We start from the raw sequence: 13,007 nt of genomic DNA, 5'->3' as shown, positions 1-13,007 counted from the left end.
AACTCATATGATTATTCCTGAGTTTTACATTCTCAGACTCTGGGAAGTTGTGATACCACAAGTCACTAGTGAGAGATGAGGCAAGTGGTTTTAAGCCAAATCCACAAGTTCCCTCCCTACCTGTTATCGCTGCATATCTCTCAGAGATGAGCATGTGTTGATGGAAACAGGCTTAGAGGGCTACCAGATAGGATATTGAAATCTACTTAAAGATCCTTGCCTGGGAGTTCAGCTTCATGTGCTGTCTTTTCTGTGCTAGATTTGTAATGGAATTAGTTAAGAGTTCTTGCTGGTGAGTAAATTAACGAGATAGTCCTTGAATCCAACAAAACCAAAGAATAATCTGTATGTGATGATTTGCCTTAGAGCAAGGACATTTGTTTAGGCTTGTTAAAATATGCAATATGAAACTTACTAATATCTCCATAGTAAAAGTTCACATCACCACCACACCTTTCCCTCTCTCTCTGTTTACATGCTATTTACAAGTATCAAGTGCTTCTTTTATTGGGTCATGTCTTGGCAACCTCACCTTGCATACATATAACCCAATTCACTTGCAACATCACACTCTGAAATTAAACTTATGTTCTAAGGACTATTAAAAATAACCATATATAAATCTAAATATTCTTGTCTCTCCACCTATGAAACATAGCTTCATAACATGAACAAAAAGCTTCTCTAAATAGGGGAGAAGGATAAAACAAAAAAAGTAACTAAAATCACAGCTGAAATGTTGAGTATGAGAAATTAACCTTGATTTAGAGTGCAAATACTGCTTGAAGTTCAGATCATTTCCTCAGGTGCTCAACTACTTCCATAGAGCAGGACTGACACCTTTAAGTAAAGAAGTTTTCAGCTGTAGCAGACTATTCCTATTTTTTCCAACACCTTTCAATGTTTAGGGTGTAGGTTGCCCTAGTGGTCAAGGACAGGAGCTGCAGGAAAGCTGAAGGGAGAGGTTAAGCTAATGATTGTCAGACTGTTAGACTCTAAGGTTTTAACTCGGAAAAACAAAGAGTGATTTTGTTTCAGTATTGGAAACATGGTTTTCTTATCATCAAATGGACACAGACTACAGTGTCATCCATACTAGATCAAATATCTTCAGTATACATTTATAAAATTATATGAATATGGACAGAATTGGGAGGGACTATAAAGTATGTTTGCAATGAGACCCCCAAAGTGACCTTGTCTTGTAGCTATCGGGCAAATGAACTTGAAGGTAGTTCTGCTTTGATCACTGGGTTATATCTATCATTGTCAAGATCACATGTTTGTAATTTATTTGCAGATCAACTCCTTTCTTTGCTTTGTGCCTATAGTACCCTGAGGAACTTGGTTTCTCTAAATAAAGAACAGGATAGAATTGTAGTGGCACTTGCTGTCCCCTCTGAACTTTTTTTTATACATGGTGCTCCCTGTGTTACAGTAGATAACTGAGAAGAGGAAAATCAAGAACAGAGAGCTTTCAGGGTAGGAATAACAACTAAACTGTTGAACGCTATCTGCGGTTCTGGATAAAAGTAGTTATTCTCAGCATGTGCAGACCATATAGCATCAGTTCTGTAGCTCAGCAATGCTACGTGGTTATGAGTACCCCAAGGAAAAAAAAACCTCTGCTTCATCAACTTATTCTAACTTCTTACATTGCCCAGTCAGTTTGATATTCTAGTGAATATTACCTTTCAAGTAAAAGAGTCAAAAAGGAAAACCACATCTTGAGCCAGGAGCCAAGTCTGACGCTTTAATTTTTGGTAATTTCTCCATATGCGTTTAAATGTCCTTAGTTAAATTAACTATCACACATTGCTCCTAATGAAGTCAGCGGAAAATTTTACATTTTCTCAAGAAAAAACAGCTTGGGATTCTTGCCTCTACAAAATGATTTTTTGTTTGTTTCCAGACACATACTAGATGAAAGCAATGGAAAAATTAGAGAACTGACTAATTTAATTGCAGCTATATAATATTCAACTTACAGATAATACTGTGAAGTCATGTGCTCACACGATTCATTGCCAACAATCAATTACTTTCTCAAAAGTTTTACTTATAAAGAATAAAGATTCTAAAGCATTAATATCAGTAACATTATTAACTAATACTATGCAACTCAGCAATTTTTAAAACATTCACCCACATACTCCTTTGCTTTTAACACGGAAAACATGTTTATATGAGATCACGTCCATTTCACATTAAACCTAGACATTTCTTCTATGAATGTCTAAATTAACTCCGCCACAAGAAAGCTGCAGTTTTTAAAAAAATATATTGTATTTTATGATAAAATAATACATATCACAGAAAACCTCCCACTTGGCTGTTTTCTCTAATTTCTCCCGTACAGTGTGTGAAGCTATTTCATGCTGTTATAAGCATCATGTCTCCTCTTATGATAATTTTCCTTTTCTCTACTTTGGTTTATCATTTGTAAGTTGTTTTAAGGCCAGCTCTTGTACTTCATTGAACCTGTATCCCATGCAGTTTCACTGCTTTCAGGGCAGAGTGGGGTTTGTAAAGGAGAAGAATATTCACTGGGAAAGTTAATTTGATTAGGTTTTCCTTACTACGCCAAAAACTCTAAAGGTGAATTAAGTACCTTGGTGCTTCAATACTTCAATTTTCCAGTCCTTGAACACATGCCTGTGCTTTCTGATCCCAGATAAGTCACAGATGGCCAATAGCTGTTAATTTTCTTCCGGAAGACAGCTTCAGTCAAATTCAAAGGGAGTGCTGGACACAGAAAAAGCAAAGTGTCTGACTGATTATAAAGTTATTGCTCTTCATTATTTTTGTAATCATGTTAGAAGAGCGTAGCAGCACTTTCACTAAGCAGGTGTGGGAATTCTTTTTCACCACTTGTAAATTCTATCCTCTCTGGTTTCTGTACTCTTCTACCCACGTCACTTCTTACAGATGTTTGCCAATGATATTATACCAACAACTGTAGAGGTGGGGCTGAGAAACTGAAATTGCTTCATATATAGCTTGGCCCTTTGGGTGCTTTCTGTCCCCAGGGGGAATTGGACTGGAAAACAGCTTCCTGCCAGGCACTGCTAGGTGTGACAGTGCACTTCTCTCTCTGTTCTCAGGGTGTGATTTGAGATTGTAAGACCAAGGAGACCTTGCTTTACCAGATCTCCTCCTTGGTCTACGTTTTCTCTTCGCATGACCTGCTTCAGCGCTCAGTTCTGTTCTTTGCTATGCTCAGCCAGTAATACGAAAAATTATTTATTGTATGATAGCTTCTTTCTTTCTCAAAAATCTTGATTATCAACTTCATTGGTGTTTACTGGGTAAAAAGATGCGGCAGCATTACCCAAAGAAAAGAACCTGCAAGCAGAACCTCCTTAATCTCAGAAATGGGTGGGAATACAGCATATAGCATAACGCTCTGTGAAAACAGGTTTGCTAGTAGACATTGATCCAACTATTTTTTTTCTTTTTTTTTTTTTTCCAAGTTAGCAAGATCTTAGTTGCCTAGACCATTCTATCAACTGTTTGGACCTTTCTCCCTGTCTATGTATACTACATAAAGGGGCCTAAGTCCAGTCTTCCCTGGCTTTCTGTAAAGGGGGCTTTAAGTGAAGGCTGCCTGCCAAAAAGTCCTGCTGCTTCTGATACTGGAACCTTACACTTAAAAAATCTTAGGTCCCACTCCAGATTCCCATGACATAGCCATCCCGTTGCTCTTCAGTTCTTATGGCCAAGGAGTAGCATAATATGGGGTCAGGGAAGGGGGCAATAAGACAAGGAATCGGAAAATCTGGCTCTGAGTTTTCCTTCTTAGAGCTTTATATTAATGAATTTGGTAAATTATTTCATTTTCTCTGTTTCTACTTCTCCATCTTCAAAATGCTGGACAGTTTGTCCTCTAAGAGGGCATCCAATTCTGTGTCATCCAAGATTTGATGATTCCATCTGACTCTAATTCATACTCAATGTTGAAGTCCATGTCTATAAGACTTCAAGGTCAGAGGTTAGACACTGCTTTCCCTTGCTTTAAAATAGATTTATAGAATCTGAAATGCCTTGGCCTGGTGTGATGGCTAATGCCTGTAATCCCTGCACTTGGGGAGGCCAAGGCAGGCAGATCACTTGAGGTCAGAAGTTCAAAACCAGTCTGGTCAACATGACGAAACACAGTCTCTACCAAAAAATACAAAAATTAGCTGGGTGTGGCGGTGAGCACCTGTAGTCACAGAGCAAGACTCTGTCAAAAAAAAAAAAAAAAAGAGAGAGAATCTGAAATGCCCTCTTATCAAAACTTCCCACAATGTAGGACACTGGGTAAGACACTGAGGCATGCACAGCATAGTGATAGAAGGCAAAGTCTGGAGATAGACTGCAGAGATTTAAATTGTGACTCACCGTTTCACTTTGGGCAAGATACTTAAAACTTTTCTATGTCTCAGTATTTGTACAATAGGATTTATAATACTTCTCCTTCATTGGCTTGCTACAAAAATGAAATGAGGCTGGGTGCGCTGGCTCATGCCTGTAATCGCAGCACTTTGGGAGGCCAAGGCAGGTGGATCATCTGAGGTCAGGAGTTCGAGACCAGCCTGGCCAACATGGTGAAACCCCATCTCTACTAAAAATACAAAAAATTAGCTGTGCCTGTAGTCCCAGCTACTTGGGAGGTTGAGGCAGGAGAATAACTTGAACCCGGGAGGTGGAGGTTGCAGTGAGCTGAGATTACACCACTGCATTCCACCCTGGACAATAAAAGCAAAACTCCACCTCAAAAAAAAAATAAATAAATAAATAAAATAAAATAAAATAAAAAGCTAGTACATATAAAGTTCTCAGAATGATGCCTGGCATATTGTAGGTGGCCAATAACTGTTAGCACCTCTCTGAAACACTCCCAGCAATGGTCTGTCTACCACATGCAGGGGAGGGAAGCACACTGTATTTTAGGGCAAAACATTCCAATTTTTGGACAACTCTACTATTAGAAAGTTCTATCTTATCACTGGAATTCATCCCAAGTGTAAGGTTATCCCTTTATCTTGTATTAATTTGAAGTTTTTCTTAAATAAACACTTATACAGGCATCCTGGAAAGCAGAACATCTATTGTGAAATGCCACTTCTGTATCTAATAACTATTTATCCTACAGAGGGAAAGAACTGAGACTTTCCTCCAACTATAGGCAAATTTTTCCCTTATAGTGAGTCAGGTTGTTTGTTGAATTACTGGGATTTCATTTTCTTTCTATTATAAATCCCAAACCTTGGGTTTCAGGAGTAACTAAAACATATTTGTATAGCATTTTACAACATAAAATAAGATGAGTCAGGACTCAGATGGGAGGGCTACTGCAAAGAACTGAAAGGTGTTAGCTTTGATTTCCAAGATCTGATTCTCTTGGCCATCAAGCACCTACCAATAGTCATGTGGGGTCAGGCTCTGGGTCAAGGTTAGGCTGAGTCCTAAGGGTTTGTGTATCAACTAGCTCCCCAAAACTTTATCAAATTAAATAAGAAAAAGCTACATCTTGCACTTGTGATTGTTTTTCATTCGAGGCATTTGTAAGAAAGGTTCTTCTGATCCATTCTTTGTCACTTTAGATGACTCAACAGAATGGTCACAATAACAAGAATCAATTCTGGATACTCCAAGGAAAGATACTAAAGGGAAAGAACAATACCTGGCTCAGAGTGCCCTTAGCTGGGTTCATGAAATCTTCCCTTTATTTCCTAGGTTCTCTAGAGATATCTTGGCAACTCATGCAATAAATGCCATCACACTTCACCAGCACACTTCAATGCTAAATTTTTATAACCAAGCTGTCGCATTGCCCTTCTAGGTTACCTTTAAGTAACTTAAAAAAAAACAAAACAAAACTAATGGTACTATTGATTAGTGCAGACTCATGTTCTCATTGGAAAGAAAAATCAACATCTGGAAATAAAAAGACCTTGGTTCAAGTCCATTTAGCTGTCTACTCACTGTACAACAAGGATTAGGTCCAGCTGAACTCTGGCAGCTCAACTTTCTTGTCTACGTAGAGGGATACTAACATGGATGACAGGTTTCATCAATGGGCAGTGGCTGCTGAAAGTGTGACCAAACGATTGTGAATCCAGGGGTGCAACATAGGGTTAAAGAATCCCCAAATCAAAGGCCTGCCATGAACTGAAAAAGAACATACATGACACATATTTGACATCCTTAGACTTTAAAATATTCTCCTGAGGGTATATAAATACAAAACATGTAAAATTGACTTTTAAAGACAAGTTGTATCCAAATTCTATCACTATTTATAAGTCTCATTACTATTATTGATTGGCTATTAGAAGAGAAATGCAAGGAAGAACCTATGTATACCTTCTGTATTCAAACCAAATTCTCTTTTATGTCTTCAGTAGCGAGCATTTTCCTAGTGGGCCACTGAAGACAAAATCCCTTTGTTTACAGGCTCTCTAAGTGAAGGAGGCTGGGATGGACAGAGTAAACTTCAGACAAAGTGGGAGGAAGCTCTGCCCTGGCAGGCCCAAGAGAGAGCTGCCATGAGGAGCAAGAGGCAGTGCCTTGGAGTGCTCCTCACATCATTACACGCAGGCAGCCACTGACTTTGCCTAGGCACTGGGCCAGCTCTGGCAGGAGATTGAATCAAGGCTATTTGCATGTCTGTTTTCAGAACATTAAGTTTTGTCTACCTATCCAAAGTGAGGAGGAGATCAATGCAATCATGCAGAAAACTGAATTTCTAAAAAAAGAAGAAATGAAACGTCCTGCTTTCAATTATGTATAAATTTTATTTTCTGTAAAGTATAACTCCCATTTTCTGTAACGTTTCAATTCTTCACTAAAACACTAAAGTAGCCTTAGAGAAAGTGCTTAGAAAAGATACTTTAGTGTTTTAGTGAAGAGTTGAAACTTTCTCTTATGTGTTTTAAGAGTAATGACAGAACCAGAAAGACATAACTACTACACGGCATAGTGTCGGGTACTGTCATTTCTATGTTATGTCCTTGGATCCCCACGGTAGTCCTATGACATGAATCTAAGGCTTAGAAATGTCATGGGCCAGGCAACTGGGTAATTGCCACAGTTTAAAGTATGTGGAAATATCCAGAAATTTTAAACAGTGCTGGCAACTTTGTGTTGACGCTCTTCTATGAATAGCTCCCTGGTTATTTCGAATTCTCATTAACTTGGAATAATGCAAGCCACTCAGCAATATGATACGAATAGATATTTCCTTTTCAAAACATTACACAAATACATGATTTCCTCCCTCTTTCCACCCAGTAGGAGAAGTAGGAAAAGAGCATGGTAATAGGAATTTACCTCCAAGCTATAAAGCCTTCCTATCCTTTCAGCAATCACCAAAGAGAGTTCCTAGTTACTAAGGAGACCATAACAGACTGCATTAGACTCAAGTATGACATTTGGGTTGCCTGGCTAGTGAACACCAAACAGCAAGGAAAATATTATTGTTGCTGAAATCATTTGATGTCTATGACTAATAAAAAACATATTGGCAAATTGAATTGTTTGAAATGCCCAAAGGGCTTGGTTAAAGCTATGAATTAATAGCAAAGAGCAGTTCTTTCTGGAAAAAAGAAAAAAAAAGGATGAAGATGTTGAACTATTTTTAAATGTATCTGAGTAATCAAAAGGTCTCAACAGAAATGTTAGACAGCCAATCTAAGTCTTGTATCCAATTTTTAATTTAAATTTAATTTTCTCCTCCCTTATAGCTAAATAATAAAGTGATACTTTGATTCACATTATCCTTGAATTCTAAGGGACGCACAGGCTTTCTTAGCCTTCTTATCTAGCTTCTCACAAATACCAGAATTATCTTTAAAGTATACCAACTGTACCAACCCCGGAGGCTTTGAGGGCTGAGATGTCCATTTACACATGTGCTGTGCCCCTCACGGAGCTGGAGAAAGCCAGAAGTGGAAAGAGTTGAGGGAAGCCCAACTTCCAGTGACCTCTCAACCCAAGTCCCACAGGTCACCAAGGGCCTGCCTGAAGATGTCTATCCAGTCCCTGCTTGATCTTTCCCAGAGCAGGAGGTCTTTGCCAGGATGCATCCTGTCCTATTCTGGATGCAGCTCTGATTGTTGGAGGGTTCTTTCTCATGTTGTGCCAACATCTGCCTCCTCATGGTTTCTACCCATTGTTCTTCACATTATCTTGAGAACAACATTGTTTGACTCAGCTTCCTCTCCTTTTGAATAGTCCCTTAGGTAACTAAAGTCAACTGCCATGACTGCCCTGTATACTCTAATGTCTTCTCCAAACTAAATAGTCTCAATTTCTTTCTCAGATTATAAGATAAATATACAAATATATAACAGTAAGAAGACACAGAACATATAATCACTGTAAAAGACAGACAGCAAAGTTGAAAGGGGCCGGGCAAGGATCAGACTATGCCGGTTGCAGTCAAGAGATCTTTATTGGAGGTATCAAGCGGAGAAGGAAGAGAAGAGAGAGAGGGCTGCTGGTGTGCTGGGTTTTATATCCCTTGGGCCTATGTGGATTGGGCTAGGGGTGGGCCCAAGGGAAGGCGGGAGATGCTTCTTTCTGATTGGCCCTGCTTTGGTGGGTTCAGACAGTGCCCGGTCAAGGAGGGGAGAAGAACCTGGAACCGGCCCCATCTTAAGGTATGACACCATTTTAAGGTACCCCATGTTACCTAACATTCCTCCCTTTTTGTTTTCTTAAATGGGGGAAAATGGGCATTGTGGTTCATCTGGCTGCTTCCTGCTGAGTGGGGGCGCTGTGGGGAGGGGGCACAGAGAGAACTGTCAGGGTTGTGCATGGCGCTATACATGAAGACTTCATTAGACGTGAAGTCCATGAATGTTCCTTGTCCTCCAGTGCCGTGAGCCAGTTGAGGGGCAGGGATGGGTTGGTGATGAGCCAGCTGTCTGAGCAAAGAGTGTTTAAGAATTGGTAGAATCGGCTTGCTATAGCCATCTGGGGTACTAGGGATAGAGTTTGGTCTGCCCGAAGAGAAAAGAAGATGGTAGTTAATTTAGGGTGTGAGGGCAGGCCTACCCCCTCCCCTCCCAATCCTGGGTATCTGTTGCCAGTCGTTGGCCAGTTAAGAGGTCAGCAGGGTGTGAGACTGTCTCTGGAGTCTGCCGTGTCTTCACAAGTCGCTAGGAGCTGGTAATTTCTGAGAAGCTGGTTAAAGGTTTGGTTAGAGATGGACTCTTTGAGGGAACGGGAAATAGTTATGATTTGAGTTGGATATGCCCAGGCATTGCTGGGATATATGCCTCCTGTAACTGACTGGCCCCAGACCGGGTCGGCGGAGTTGTCGATATGTATGGCTCGGGAGGAGGCGTTGTTTTTAGTGGTATAATATAGGAAGGGGGTGTGTTTGTTGATGTGGGAGCCAGATGGTAAAGTGGAACACGTGGAAGAGAGGGTCCCAGCCGTTTTCTATCAGTGAGAATAGGGCTGGGAAGAGGGCCCGCCGGCAGAGGAAAGCGTAAAGATGTGAGAGGTGGAAAGCCAGAGAAGAGGACTTAGGAGATGCGTGAGAGCCGGGCGTAAGCAGTTTGGTCTTCGTGTGGTCCGGGTTGGTAGCCGGTTTCAACCGGTTGAGCGGTGACTGGAAGATGAGGTGGAGGGTGGTGGTATGGGGGGGGTTCATCAGCCGGATCAAAGTCGGGAGTGGAAGGAGAGGTTGGTAGCTTGAGAGCAGCGATAAGGTGTTGCAGCTTGCAAGGGAGGCAGAGGTTGGGTTTGTCCCATAGAAGAAAGAAACCATGAACGTAGGGGATCTCTGCCCATTTTCCTGCTCGCTCACAATAATTGTAGAGATCCCGGAGAAGGTTGGGATCAAGGGACCCATAAGCAGGCCATCTGTTTTGATTGTCTAAGGGGCAGGTGGGCCAGTTTTGAGTGCAAAATTTAATCCAGCGTGTAGGTTTGAGATCAGCAGCCAAACCAAGGGCTGATAAGTTATCTAAAAGGCTTTGTAAGGGAGAGTCGGCCGGCAGGGATGCAGAGGCTCCCATTGCGGAAGGGAAGGTTTGCGGAAATGTACGGCAAAGGGCTGAGTAGGGCGTCCCCTATCAGCCGATTACCATGTCGTGAGTCAGAACTCTCGAGTTGGTCATCACCAAAACAAAAGGACTGAGAGGCCTGTAAAGGCCGAGGGCCGTGGGCCACCTGGTAGCAGGATTTTCGGAGCGAGAAAGGGGAAGGGGCCCAGGCCTGGCGAGTGAGGAGGAAAAGGAGGGAACCCCGCTCCCTGGAGGCCGAGTCTAAAATAGGATTTACGGCAGCTGTGTGGGCGGCTGAGGCGGGAGCCGATCGACTGGTGTCGGACACCAGAACGGGAGACTTACCGAGATGAGGCCGGTGTTGGGCGTAGAGGAGGTATCGAGCAGAGAAGGAAGAGAAGAGAGAGAGGGCTGCTGGTGTGCTGGGTTTTATATCCCTTGGGCCTACGTGGATTGGGCTAGGGGCGGGCCCTAGGGAAGGCGGGAGATGCTTCTTTCTGATTGGCCCTGCTTTGGCGGGTTCAGACAGTGCCCGGTCAAGGAGGGGAGAAGAACCCGGAACCGGCCCCATCTTAAGGTACGTCACCATTTTAAGGTACCCCGTGTTACCTAACAAAAGTGGTCTGGCAATTGAATATTTTTTTAACAAGAGTTAAAATTTGTACCTAGAAAGGTGAAATTCTTAACTGATACTGAGAACCCTTGTGCCTGTCCACTGAGTTCCTGCATTCTATCAAATTATTCCGTCAAAATGAAAATGTAGCTTGGTAAGACTTTTTCGTAGTGACAGACACCATGCCAGCTCCTAGTGACTGTTCATTAATTCTCACCTTACTGCATTTATTTTTTCTTGTGTTTATTTACTGTCAATGCATACTTTGAGAAAAGTTTCTGGAAAAATGCATATCTGCATGTGAATAGTTGTGACATGATTTGAGAATTTGAATACCATTTATTAAGAATTAAGGGAGGGGCAATGTAAGGAAGATAAATCTTCAGTTCTTTCTCCCCCTAATATCTTATAATGAAAAATTGCAAACATACAAAAAAGTTGAAATAATTATATAGTAAACACCCATATGACTCAAAAACTAGATTCTACAGTGAATATTTTACTACCTTAGTTTATCACATATCTATTGTTTCTTTATCTAACTGTCTTATTTATGCATTTCAGTGCAACTTGCTCTCATCAGCACACCTAGTCCTTAACATTTCAGCACACATATCATTGTTAATTCTTTTTAGATACTTTCTAGCACTCCCTTAACACTCTCTCTTGCCTCATTTTCCCTCATTCTCTCCACTTTCTCAATTTTCATTTCTGTGCCCTTCCTCCTACTCTGTATCTCCAAAGTTCTATATTGTAAAAAGAAAGTGTAGAAATTTGAGCATGGAACAGTATTGAAGTGGAAAAGGTCAATGGTGACCATCCAGGACCTCACAAGGTGCTGTCACCACAGGCCTGGGATAGATGAGATCCTCATGAACAAGTTGACCCAAACCAACTCACAAGAGACAGAGGTATATATTAAAATGCCAACTTAATAGTTGAAAAACACAGCTGTCCAGCTGTCAAATACCCAGACATATTTCTTGGTCAGCTCGTCTCTCCTGAATTAATCTACATGACAGGCCAAATTATGAAGGCTTTTAGTGAATAGAGGCTCAGAAGAAGGGAATTCATTAGAAGGTCTTCATGACTTGCAGGCAGAGACTTTATCAGCCTTCATGTTTCAACAGCTGGCCAGCATCATGTCTGACACCCAGAGGATGCATTCTAATAATTAGTGCCACCTCTTTACAAGTACTGCCATGAAAACCAGCCCTCTGTGTTGTGGCTCACGGTATCTCTCAGCTGGATTGTGCTGGCTGAACCCTGCCTGATTCTACCCTCTAACTCCCCTTAAAGAAGCTCCATGACTACCATTCTCCTTTGAGTAACATTTCTTTTAGCTGTGTTTATGCCATTAACTAAGCTTTAGTGAACTCCTGACCTTCCTGTTTGGGGTCTAGAAGATAACCTGATCTGGGTGACCTCCCAAAGGTTTAGATCTCATAAATCATCCGGATGATGTATGTAGTTGTACTGGCAACAAAGCAAAAAGTGAAATGAGGGGTCTTTGAAATGAGAGGCCTGTTTCTATTTAAGACCATTTTTGATGAATTGATTTTACTGGTGTTACTCTCAAAGAGGAGACTGGTTCCCTACTGCCTGAGTATAGTGCCTTCAGAGGCCAGGGAAGAACATAATCTTACCTAGTGAGCAAATACCATCCCTTCCCTGTCTCAAGATTTATGTCTGACAAGAAATGTTAGTAGATGATTTTCCTGGCTTCCTAATTACCAGCCCACAAAGACTTGGCAAGGTGAGCTCCTCAGTGGAAAGGTAGCTATACAAAAGCAACACGAAAGTGCAAATGCAACACCTTTCACAACAGACAGCTTCTCTAAAGTTGCAGATAAATTGAATTTTAATGAATCAAATCTACTTTGAAACCCTAAAAGGAACTTTCGAGTCATGAAGTCTCGAGGTGAATCCTTTGGTTATGTAACAAGTTCCTAATGCAGTTCTCCCAAAGATTTAGATCTCATAAATCAAATTATTTTAGAGAAAGGCATTCCTGTTCACTACTGCTTAAAAACCATTCTTATGCTTGACCCTTTCTTACCTTTGACACTTTCCCCATATGGATCCCATACTAAATATCAGAAAACACCAGCATTTCATTGTTGCATCACACACTTTAGAGTGTATTTGAAAGCAAACCATTATAGTGTTGAGGGGGAAATGACTTAGAATCAAGGCTCTATTTCACATGAGTCTACTTACAGATGGGAAAAAAAAATCTGATACTAGTAGGCATTAGTACCTCAGTGGCAAATGCCAACGGGCAAGTAGAGTTCTTCTAATTGCCTCTATTATAAGCAACAGGGTTCTGACCCAGATAAAAACTCTTCAAGAGTGTAAAAGATACTATGATGTAGAGAGTGGGCTTTTTT

The 13,007-nt window shown here is 41.1% G+C and overlaps 1 protein-coding gene across 3 annotated transcripts in view; it reads left to right on the top strand.

The window, feature by feature from the left end:
* The window catches only part of CCDC192 (coiled-coil domain containing 192), a 257,820-nt gene that overhangs the window by 177,649 nt on the left and 67,164 nt on the right, over positions 1-13,007 (top strand). The window lies entirely within an intron of this gene.

Source organism: Hylobates moloch, unplaced genomic scaffold (assembly GCF_009828535.3).
Source record: "Hylobates moloch isolate HMO894 unplaced genomic scaffold, HMol_V3 SCAFFOLD_6, whole genome shotgun sequence".
Classification (NCBI taxonomy): Eukaryota; Metazoa; Chordata; class Mammalia; order Primates; family Hylobatidae; genus Hylobates; species Hylobates moloch.
Note: the sequence above shows the minus strand (reverse complement) of the source record. Positions and strands in the feature narration are given on the sequence as shown.